Consider the following 13,060-nt stretch of genomic DNA (forward strand, 5'->3'; position numbering starts at 1 on the left):
AATCTCTCTCTCTCTCTCTCTCTCTCTCTCTCTCTCTCTCTCTCTCTCTCTCTCTCATTTTTAATGAGAAAGCTACTACAACATTCAAGTGGACAAGATTTGTTCTTCTAGTTCATATAGGAGATAAAGTTTTAAACAATATGATGATATTGAGTCTCAAAAGTCATGCAAGCTAGCAACATGGAGACTTCTCTACATGCATAACTTGGTATCCTTCTATAGAAGCATATTTGCAATGGTATATTGTTAATGTGTTCTCTATATGCAATGGAACTATGAATGGTAGGTTCATATGTGGGCAATTGAAGAAGGGGATATTGTAAACTTTGCCAAGTAAATACACAAATTAGGTGTACTTGAAGGAGGAGTAGCTCATATATAAGGATCACCAAATTGACTCCAGTAATGGAATGAGGAGGTGTACCAGAGATGTCCTATACTCCTCGGCTACCTAAAGGTGAATTTCCATCCAATGAGAAGGCATTATACCAAAAATACTTGAAGAAATAGATGATAGCATAAAGAAGATGCAATGTAACCCATCTAACTCCTTTACATATGCATTTATATTTCAAGAAAATCCTATGGGCACCATCCTCTTCAAACACATGCTTTCCTATTTGACTAAGGAAAATCCCTTCAATATTATCCTCTTGGAATACATGCTTCTATGTTTGATTGAGCTAATAAGTTTTAACGGGGGAGTCTAAGAGTTTGTTAGAGGATGCCCATTTCACCCTCCAACAAAAGACAATTAGATTGGTATTTAATGTTTGCAATAAATATGTCATTTGCTTTGTGTATAGTAGTTCACTGAGTTACAAATATATTTATGGATTTAGTTTTTTTTTTAATTTTTTGTAGTAATTTTATGTAATACAATGTGAAATATATCAATATATTACAATATCTAATTGTTAAAGTTTGGAGCTTAAAATGAAGAATTCTTGAAAGGAATAACAACTACAAGTAATGAAGCAATATGGAGCTATAGTTTATAGAGATTGTGGAGCAATTGCTTGCAAGGGTCTATTATAAACGAATGCATAACTTCAATCCATATGTAAACCTAATCGAATGAGAAAGAGAGAGAGCAATGTGCAAGTATAAGTTGATGCCATTTGTAATTTGCTCATGTGTACATAATTAAGGTCCTAGCACATCAAGATGTAAGTGTATTTGTTTTGCTCATGTGTGTACAATTGAAGTACTAATACATCATGATGTAATTATAACATATATGCAAATAATTGAGAGAGGGGGGATGTGAATGTATACGTAGTGTGATATCACTTATGTATGTGTAATTCAACCACTAACATTGTGAAAATATTATAAAGAATAATCACATAAGCTTAATGTAGTGATGTAAAGCAATTAAGGAGAGACAACTACTTGTGTGTGTGTGTGTGTGTGTGTGTGTGTGTGTGTGTGTGTGTGTTAACAAGGGGAGTGAGATATCTGTGATTGGTCTCCAGCATATGAGAGAGAGAGAGAGAGAGAGAGAGAGAGAGGAGAATTAGTTGTAGTTCTGATGAGGAGGAGAGTAAAATGTTGTCGTGTAGTGGCGGTGGTGCTAGTGGTGGTAATATTATTGAGGGTAGTAAGATGTCGGTGGTTGGTCCCCAACATATGAGGAGAGAGAGGAGAATTGGTTGTGGTTCTAATGAGGAGGGGGAGAGTAAGATATCATGGTGGTGGTGGTGGTACTAGTGGTGGTGGTGGTAGTGGTGGTGGCAATGGAGGAGCAGCATTGGTGCTTGATATATGCCCAAAACAAAAAGAGGACCAAGTGGACTATGCGGAATAAAACTCCAGGTTGCCAAAAAAAGCTCACTCAAAAGCTTGCTTCTCACATGCACTCTTTGACTCTTGCATGCCATTGGTTCACACTTCTTCATTTCTTGCTTTCTTCAATTAAAAATATTCAACATGCCATAAACTCTAAACCTCACCTTCCTTTGATATTTTGTTGAAAGAGTGGTACAATAAACATAGAATCATTCACATGATTTAAAAACGTTTGCAAAATAGTGGTATAGAGGGGAACTTACTCAATAGCATGAAGGATATCAAACCTAGTTTTGCCTTTAGGTTGTTGTCCATTGTTGTGTTGCGCCATCTTCAATATCTATTTCTCTTTTCTTAGGCCAAAAACCATCGAGGAGACCCTCAAGCCTCTATTGCATGATATAGCTTCATTCAAAAATCAATGCTCAATTATAGCCATAGGTTAGAGATGATTTTATTTGACACCAACACTTTTCCTTTCCTCCTAGGAAAAAAAGGCTCCTATCCATTCATGAAATTTCCCCACCAAAATAGTTCCACAATACACATGGAGGAAAAACTTGTTGCATTTTTATCTAGTACATCATTGGTGAAACCCTTGCTATGAGAGACCAAGACTTATGGTTAACTGGTCATCAAATGTTTAGAATAAGGCAAAGCTACAAATGGGAGGTCATTAGCAACAATGTATATAACTTGCGAAGTAGGAGAGCATAAGAATCATTATTAATAATAATGCACATACTATTAGAAGCTTGGCAATGTGATGGGTTAAATATGAGAGCTACCTAAGGATCTCATTAAAGAACTGAGCTCAAGGCACACTATGGATTGAACATCAGTAATGAAAATTTTAAGTAGGTTAAAAGTGAGATTTACATAAGTAATAGAGGAAGATGTTAAGAAATGAAGGAAAAGCTTGAGAAATTAATGCTTGAATAGAGCTACTTTTCAATGAATTGACCATCATTGCCTCTTCAAGCATTAGTGTCTCACATCACATGATGTCTTGGAGATAAACAATCAAGCATGTGTCATCCATGCACCAAACTGAGCATATGGCATCATGTCAATTGTTATATATATCCATCCTTGGTAGGAATGTCATATGTCATGTTGACATGCTATCAAGTGTGGTGCTTTTTCATTGTTGATCCTTTGATATTCATAACAATCTCACTCATCTTATTGTTCGTAAGAAAAAATTGGTAGTAGATACAAAACTTTTCATCTTGAGAGGGGCTTTTGGATCTAATTACATACATTCACCATTCTTATATCTTTACAATTTTATAAAATTGTTAAATCTTATTCTTTAAATTTTGACTTTATTTTTGAAATGTTTGTGATTCATTTTACATCAAACCTAGAATTTCATTTCATAAACACTCACTCCATTGTTCATGTTCAATGACTCACCAGGATATATGCAAGTTCTCTCACTAGTATATGTATTGTGCTTCTACATGGGATTAATGCCATAAACTAACACTTGCTCAGCAATCTCACTAGAGTATATGTATTGTGCTTCTACATGGGATTAATGCCATAAACTAACACTTGCTCACCAATCTCACTAGTCCATGTAGCACCCATGCCAATTTTTTAAGAGACCCTATTGATGATGTACACATGGCATGCTTCTTAATCTTGTAGAAATGTGTGAAGGTTGGATCAACCCTAGTTGTCTATCATTTGGAAAAGCTTTGCTTCATGCTAGTGCTTGTTGGAGAATGCCAAACATTGTGGTTTTTGCTTGGGTGTCATGCTTCAAGGTGGAAGCATATGTATGTGGTACTAAAAGCTATCTTTGACGCTACCTTAATTGCACTCTAAAAATCTAATTTTCATGCATCATATCTAGAATTACCTAAAATATTTTATATCACTAGAAAGATTTTGGGATAGAGAACATAAACCTATAAATCTTAAAGATATTTCCATTCAAGTACTTTCGTGAGCCTTCTCTCCCCTCATACATGTTTGAATGTTATCAAGGTACTCGGAATGTGCTCATATAGGGAAATGGGGTTGAAGATTATTCTTGTGGAAAAGGTAGCTACCCACAACAAATATTGATGCATCAACTGTGAAAGGACCCAAAGCTCCATGTTTTCTTTGCTAGATTTCTTATGCATTAGTTGATGATGGTAGGAAACAAGCAATACCCCCCCCCCCCCCCCTGTCCCAGTGCATGGTAAAACAAAAAGAAAATGAATGAACGATAGGGATAACGCAAGTACAACAAGGGAGATGTAGGACAAATTAAAGAAGATATGTTGGTGAGAGTGATTAATAGTGAGAGAGCTAGAGATCTCTTTGATTGACATCTCAAGAATAATAATAATGTGATACAAATCATAACTATGTGCAAAATCCTTATAAGATCAATTGTAGCTTCTTTGTCAACATCATCATTATCTTGTAAATTAGATTGCTCTACATACTCTTCTTTGGTTGATGGCTACTTGATTTTTTTAAATTGATCATAAATGTCTTCTATGAAATGTTTTGAATCCCAAAGAAAGATTTTGTCTTAATGGATCCACATCATTTCTTATAGTTTAAAATAGGACATTTTTACTTGATAAGGTCATGGGTAATGTGATTTTCTCTAATGGTCCATATTTCTCAAAAGTCTATGTTATGCTTCAACAAAATCTAGTTCACAAGAAAGGAAAATGAGTGTAATAATTATGAAGAAAACTCATGTCTTATACAATCCATCTAAAAGATAGTATTGCCAAATAGAAGATCATATCATTTTTTCCCAAGATTTCACAATCATTTCAATCAACCTTATTATTGCATTCTTAAAGTTTGAGGGATAACTTTTAGTAATCTTCTTTTGTCTCAAAAGCTAGATGAAGTTGTTTAGTTCAATCCATAATTTCATTTAGAAATTTTCTTATATGGGATCACTAGCAACATTGATTGTGCAATCTCACAACATTTTCAACATTTAGCAATTGCATTATGTCTTACACTAGAAAAACTAGAGACAAATATCCTAGCTTTTGTACCTCTCATTGGCATAGTAAATATCAATCAATTAGTTTCTATCCTTTTGAAATTGCACTTGTCCCCCATCAAAACTCATCCTTGAAAGAAGCTATTAACATTTTCATATATACATTTTTGACCATTAATGCATGCTTCATGGAATAAGAGTAATTCAACTCAATAAAGCTACTAGTTTATCTAGAATTGTTAGCTTTGCATGCAAAATACAAATATTCATCCTCTTAAAATGTGGAAGATTGATTTTCTAGTTGTAGTGCTTTAATTTGCTTCTTCTTTCCTCTAACCATTGTTCCATTTGCTCCACACTTCACTTTATCCTTTTATAAGACTCGATTTCTTATGTTAGAGAAATCTAAATAATAATATCGATGTGTCATTGTTGCATATCCAAAAATCCTATATATGTGTGATGAGCTTCAAGTTAGCACACAAATGCCATTCAACTTGAAAGGATTCAAAGACTTTTATCAAAATGGTTTCCCCTATTTCTTATTATACAACAATGATTGGGATAAAGATGTCAATTTAAAAGTCCCATGCCTCTCATTGGATACTTATTTCTATATATCCCCCACAACTCATTTTTTGATTGCACATTGAAAACTAGCTTCTCTTATGAAAAGGATCTTACAAATTATAGTGTCTTGTTTATAAGTGCAATGCTTATTTGTTTTATATTTTGATGTTTCAAGATCTAATTCTGCGACAAAGATTAGATTAGCTTGTCCATTGTTTTTCTAAGACTTAGATGACAAATATGCATCATTGCATAAGCATTTTGCTAAGATCCACATTGATATTATTATACACATTAACTTGAAATGTTTTCTTAAGGTTTTTCTTTCATTTTTAAAAGCACCAATCCATGATGTACTACTTGTAATCACATATACCTTTATAATTGTTGACATATTTGTTTGTATCTCTCTTTTGCAACAACATAAGGCTTAGGAAGAGCATACACAAATGATATTGAGCTAGATTATTTACAGTAGCCTAGATATACTAATTAGTTACCATATTGTTAGAGCAGCCAAGAAGAAATATATTAACACCCAAGCAACTTTCATGTGTATACATACTTACAAAATTCCACTTAGTATGTAGTATTTTGCTATCCATTTTGTATCATGTGAAGGGAAGGAGGGAAAGAAACAATTTTGCCTTTTTCTATCTTTATTCTGTGTCCATTATCTCATCTATTCTCTTATCTATCTAGTGCATACTTGTGGATATCCACCATTTTCTTCTTCTTGCTCTTTGAACTATTATCATTGATATCAAATATGTGTCTCACTCTTTGAACTCTTATCATTGATATCAAATACATGTCTCTTAGGCATCCCTATCATCATAGGGCTTTATCTTTTGATAGGACCCACTAAGTGAATGCCTCACACTTAATAGAGAGCCCTCCAAATTGTGCCATTGTACAATCAATTTCATATTTTTAAAGAAATTTACAATTACTGGCTATTCTCATTCAACATTTCTGAAGGCACCTTATTAACATATACTTTCCCTCCAACATGTCGCCAAAACTGCATGCCCCATATGAGCTTTTCATAGTCACAGATATTTGCAATATCGTATGATTATCTTAGAATTTTTTGGAACAATTGATCTTTTTATGGAAGAATGTGATGTCATGTGTGAAGAAAATTGAGGGCTGCAATTGAAGGATTAAGAGAGGGGGGAGCGGGATGTGTAGAGAAAATATCTTATTGAATTGGCCCTTCCTAGTTTACTTTGTTATTTCTACCTTTTTTATGTTTCTCCTTTAGGCTAGTTGATTGTCTTCAAATGGAGATTGGCAAGAGACTTAATGATTTGTAAGAAGATTTAAGATTTCCAGAAAGGTGATGGTAGATACATTTTGAAGATGAGCACCTACTGGAAGGCTCATTATCATTGTACCAAGATGAGGACTTGAAAGAGAAGAGTAAGAAGGGTGTGGTCGCTCATACCCTCAAAAAGGCTCAATCTTGTCTTATGGAGAACATTGATGAATAAATTTCCAATGAGAGAAAGGCTTAACAAGTCGAAAAACATTTTAGACCTCTATGGGCTGTGTGGAAGACATGTGAAGCCATCATACACCTCCTTTGGAATTGCAGTGCCCAAGAGGTGGAAGGAAGTACAAAAATGGATAGGCAAAGGCTGGGCAACGTGTAGTCGCTACAACTAGAACAATTCTTTTGGGTGAAGGAAGCAATACGAATGAAGGCTCTCTTCACTTATGGAATGTAGTGCATGTAGTAGCCATTAGAGCTATTTGGCACCATGGAAACAACAAGTGTTTTGAACATTCGCTCTTTTGGAAGTCCTTTGATGTTTCCTCGGTTAAACAAGTCCAAGATACTCATTGTGTTGAAAAGTCTTTGACAATTCAGTTCCACTTTTAGAGCTACATAGTTAGTACAAGGCTTTGAAGAACAATTGAATAGCTACCACTCGACTCATTGCCACCACACACGGTGGATGTGAATATTTCTAGACTTAATATACTTTCGATTTCGCATTATTATTATTTTTTAAAAAGTTACTTGCCATCTTATACAGCTGTTTATTAAATATGTGATTAGTGAAGGCGTACATTATGATAATTAATATTTGCACTGCGAGACTGTCAATCCTTTCGTGTAGGCCCTACAAGCTACTACAATATCATACTTCATGCACGCAGGAACACAAGTGAAGTTGCTATGCTATCACAGGGCAACTTCGCTCAACAATCTATTTCTCATCTTTCTCTCTCCTCATTTCCCTCTCCGTTTCTACTTTTTTCTTTACTCTCTCTCTCTCTCTGTCTCTCCCTCCCCCCCAAATTCCCTATGTCTAATTTTCTCACTCTTTCTCTGTCTTCTATTTTAGTTTATTTTTTCTCTTCTTCTGGTTCTCTCTCTCTCTCTCTCCTTTTATTCTCTCCCTGCTTTTATTCTCTCTCCCTCTCGTTTATTCTCCCCCCTCTCTCCTCTCTTTTCCTTCTCTCTCCCTCTCCTCTTTTTTCCTTTTTTTTAGCTCTTCATTCTCTTTTTTTAATTTTTCTTTTCTCTCTCTCTCTCTCTCTCTCTCTCCTTTACTTCTGTCTGTGCTTTTCTTCTCTCTCTCCTCTCTTTTCCTTCTCTTTCTCTCTCTCTCCTCTATTTTTTATTCTCTCTTTTTAAATTTTATCTTTCTTCTCTCTATAATTCTCTCTCTCTCTCTCTCTCTTCTTTCACTTTCTTCCTTCTCGCCCTCCTTCGCCCCTCAATCTCTCTTAAAGTATGTAAATTTTATTTTTTCTCTATATATAATTCTCTCTTTATGTTTATATTCTCTCTTCTCTTCTTCTTCTTCTTCTCTCTCTCTCTCTCTCTCTCTCTCTCTCTCTCTCTCTCTTTCTCCTTCTCCTTTTGTTTTCCTCCCCTTTCTCATTTTTTTCATTTTTTCCTTCTCTCCCTCTCTCTCTTTTAAATTTTATATTTTTCTTCTCTCCCTCTCTCTTTTAAATTTCATCTTCTCTCTCTCTTTGTGCCTTTTATTTTAGTTTATTTTTTCTCTTATCTTGTTTTCTCTCTCTCTCTCTCTCTCTCTTTGTACCTTCTATTTTAGTTTATTTTTGCTCCTATCTTATTCTCTCTCTCTCTCTCTCTCTTGCATTTTATTCTCCCCCTTCTCTCCTCTCTTTTCCTTCTTTCTCCCTCTTCTCTTTTTTCCTTTTTTTCTTCTTCTTTTTCTCTCTCTTCATTCTCTTTTTAAATTTTTTATTTTCTCTCTCTTTTAATTTTATCTTTTCTCTTTCTATAATTCTCTCTAACCCTTGGAAATCCCTTGATGTTTCCTTCGTTAAATAAGTCTAAGATACTCATTGTGGTGAAAGGTCTTTGACAATTCAGTTCCACTGTTAGAGCTACATAGTTAGTACAAGGCTTTGAAGAACAATTGAACAGCTACCACTCGACTCGTCTCTACCACACACGGTGGATGTGAATATTTCTAAACTAAATATACTTTCGAATTCGCATTATTATTATTTTTTAAAAAGTTACTTGCCAGCTTATACAGCTGTTGATTAAATACGTAATTCAAGAAGGCGTTTTGAAGTTTCAACATGATTGTGATCATTAATATTTGCACTACGACGACGACGACGATCGTCATGTCGCTCATAATTATGAATGGATGGAGAAAATGGTGGTTGAGCCTACTTAGTACTGTCTCTCTCCCCGACGGTGCCTTTTCCCCCATCGTGCCTACATACATTATGCATATGTGGTGGGTACGCCGACGCGCCATTAAAGAAAGGAGTTTAAACTGAAGGTAGGCAGGTACTAATAACTAATAAATAAATCACACTAGAAAGAGGCGTTGGGGCTCACAGAATCTCTCTTTCAACCCAAACAAATCCAATGCACTCAAAGAACATCAAATGCTTTTACTCTCCCACCACAAAAGCAAAATCGAGAGAGAGAGAGAGAGATTGAGAGCTACGCATTGGCAAAGCCGCAGAAACTATAGAGCATAATATGATTGCGTCAAAGGGCCCAGTTCTCCTCGCACGAGAAATGCCATGAGTTCACCCTACTGATATTGACCTAACAGATGGATAACACCCTTAGAATAATGAATGGTACACGTCTCAGAGACCTCAATCCACATTCAAAACCCAATCTTGATAAAAGAGATGTGTTTCAAGGGTCCTTGGATATTCTGGCCAGTGTATCGATGAGATAGATGAACGTGGGTGGCTTGAGGATGTGGCCTTCTTTGTTCTCGCGTATTATGGCCATTGGCTCCTGAACGAAACTTTGTCATGGACCCCATTTAAGCCAAGCATGCACTCTACGGTGACCTACCTAGGTAGCCTGTAGGCTACAGCACCACTTTAAGAGAATGGATTGCGCTTATAGCCGATGCCACACACTCCCCACATCAAGACTATTGTTTTTTTTATAATGCCCAGAGAATATCAATATTATGAATAAAAGGTATTTGCATAGCCTACTAAGACTCCCCACATCAAAACTATTGTTCGGTACAAAAACTCCACACATGGGAGATCATAATTTGTTTTTTTTGTGAAAACAATAAAATATATTAAAGTAAAAAGGAAAAATAGTTACAGCAATAACTTTTTGAACTGGAAGTCTAAACAAAGGCAAGTTATGTCATGTCTAGAAGGTCTTAGGCAAAAAGAACGGAGGTTGCCTACTAGTACATATGACCATTCTTCCTGTTTCATCATTATGACCATTTCAAGTCCAAAACAGAGCTGCATCATTCTTTGCAATTGATGCCATGATCTTTTTACTTCATTCTATATGTATGAAGCTGCATTTCATGCTACAATGATGTGCTCTCTTATGTAGATATCATATGTAGAGGATGTGGTGGTCATTTCCATCATCTCCTCCTACCTTGCTATGACCAGCCTTCTCACTTCCAGTCTCTTCTTTCGTGCAAGTTCCTGTGCTTCCAGAACATCAGCTCCATGTTCAGCTTTGGCCTCCAGCCACTTCCCATGCTCCTTTTCCATTTTGGACTTGATTTGTGGAACTTGCAAACATACTTCACGTAAGAACATATGCATTTGGGTCTATATTCTTGTCCTCAAAAATCTTTTTGTTTCTAGCCATCCATATAGCCCAGAGAAATGTCCCTCTAAGTCAATTCCATACAATAGGGGGGATCCCATATATTTCTCCTAGAAGTAATTCTTTCCAAGTCAATGTTGTGGGGTGATAAGAGGCCATCAATACATACAAGACATTCAGCAGATTAGTATTTTCTTTGCAACTCAAGAACAAATGGGAAATGGATTCCATACCTTTATAGCATCGTGGACAGGTCTCATGACCTATTCCAAGTTTGAAAGCCCGGTCATTTGTCCACACTGCCTGATACAATATCGGCCACAACATACAAGAAACTTTGGATCGAATTAGATTGTTCTTGTTATAAAATCCGAGATACACGCTCGACTTTATTATATACTTAAAATATATATGGCGAATATTATGTTAGCACAGAGGGAGAATAGATAAGAGAAAAGAAAGATGTAGAGAGAGAGGTAGAGAAATTGGCAACACACTAGGGATTGGAAGATGGGCCAATCCCCCCCCCTTGTGGAATTATATTATTGATAAGGAGCAAGCTCCTTCGTTACACATAAGCCAGTTCTTACTTGTAAATCTTGGAAATAAGATCACAATTCCTTGCACAGTATACAATCAACTAACACTTGCACAACTTGGAAGTTGGCACATTTTGATCCTTCTTGAGTCTCCTTCTCTCCTACACAATATGTATAGGGCTCTCCTCTTGGCACTTGATTTCAGTAGAGCTTCCGTAGCACTTACACCTTCTCTTCTCCTCTTGGAACTTGATTTTAGCAAAGCTTTCGCAGCACTTGATTTCAGTAGGGCTTCTGCAACACTTGCACCTTCTCTTCTCCTCTTGGATACATGCAAAGTGATGCTTCCTTCACCTCTTCCTTACACCCAAGGAGAGCCTTCTCTTTTATAGACTTTCAATAGCTTCTCTTCTTGGAGAGAGAGTTGAATTGATCTTCATGCAAGATGTGGTTGTTCCACTCTGCAGCACTAATTTCGAGATATCTCTTTGTGTGTTGCTTGGATAAAAAAACATCAAACACAAAAGTTATAGATATTGTTGTTTCTGATAACCCACGTGGCCCGTTTTTAGAGATCGTTTTTCTATTGCGAGATATTTTAAAAATGGATTTTTTTTAAAATAACTTTTTAAACTGTACTCTTAACTTGTGGTCCATGCAACCACCTTGAGTCATAGATAAGGAGAGTTCATTAGATTGCCTTGGGCCTCAACCTTAAGATTGAATTCCGCACAAAATCTTGTGTCATTTTAGACCTTAGAAAGAGAAAATCACTTCTCTCCTCACTTCCAGAGGATCATGTCTCTCGTCTTTCTTAGTGAGAGAATTCTCTCTCTTGTCTTTCTTAATGAAAGAAAAGACCTTAAACCTTGACTTGTAGGGGAGAGGATGACCGCAAATGAATGCAATGCTCATTACACACAAGTAAACATTCCCAGGCGTTCCTGGATGTACACATAAATACATATACACAATGCTAATGCACTTCCTCTTTTTAAAACTCAATCCATCTTCATTTATGTGTAACTCCTTGGTTCTTTTGTACACTCTTACACTTGGCAGACACTTCTTTTCCCCTTCATAACTTGTACTGCCTATACTAGATATCCCCGTCACAGTGCTCTGATCACCCCATTAAGTGATGCGTTAGGAATACTGGTCTCTAAATGGTCTCATGGCCATGCTAGATCATCATCAACACTTAAAGAAAAGTGAGTCATTAATTTATTAACATGAATTTATTAAATAGAGAATGCGTAATAAGCAATCAATTTAGTGATATCCCTCTTGCTTTTAAGCAGTTGACCTCAACTATAGAGAGGATACATAGTCCTTAAGAAGATCTGGAAAGTCTTGTAGTTCTCTCTCAGTCATAAACTGAGCGTCTAATGGGGGATCATTCTTAAACTTAACAACATACTTCCATAATACCTTACCTGACCTTAGAGTATTGTCCTGATGGTGTAAAATTCTTTCAGGCACAAGGAACTCTTATGTTTCTTCTATGTTAGGTAAATCTTCCTTTATTGGTTCCATTGGAGGTTCTCCAATATAGGGACGTAGCAAACTTATATGGAAAGCATTATGAATGTTCCAATGACTTGGTAGATCCAAACAAAAAGTCACATCATTTATCTTATCTATGATCTTGAAAGGGCCATAATAGCGATTAGAAAGTGTAACCACTTTACCCTTTTGACATTTTTGCTTCTTCAAGTGAGCCTTCTCAAAATTAAGAAGAACATATTGTCCCAACTTGAGATCTAACTTAGGACGATACTTATCTGCTTCGCGTTTATGCTTCTCTTGTGTCCTTTGGATAGCAGCTTTTACTTGAGTGAAAGTTGTATCAATGTCTCTAACAAACTCATATGCTGCAAAGATCTTATCATTCGTAAGAAGAATGGGTGGTAAATGAGGCTTACTATAGATGATCTCAAAGGGTGCCTTACCAGTACTAGAGTGCACCATATTATTGTATGCAAACTATACTAAAGGTAAATACTTTTTCCATTCTCTTTGATTATCAGAGATATAGGATTTCAAAAGGTCTAAAACAGTAGAATTAGCACTTTCACTTTGCCCATCCGTTTGAGGATGATAAGAGGATGAAAACTTTAACTTTGTCCC

The sequence above is a fragment of the Lygodium microphyllum genome, chromosome 27 (assembly GCF_053477565.2).
Source record: "Lygodium microphyllum isolate KBCC chromosome 27, Lygodium_microphyllum_v1.1.10, whole genome shotgun sequence".
In the NCBI taxonomy this organism is placed as follows: Eukaryota; Viridiplantae; Streptophyta; class Polypodiopsida; order Schizaeales; family Lygodiaceae; genus Lygodium; species Lygodium microphyllum.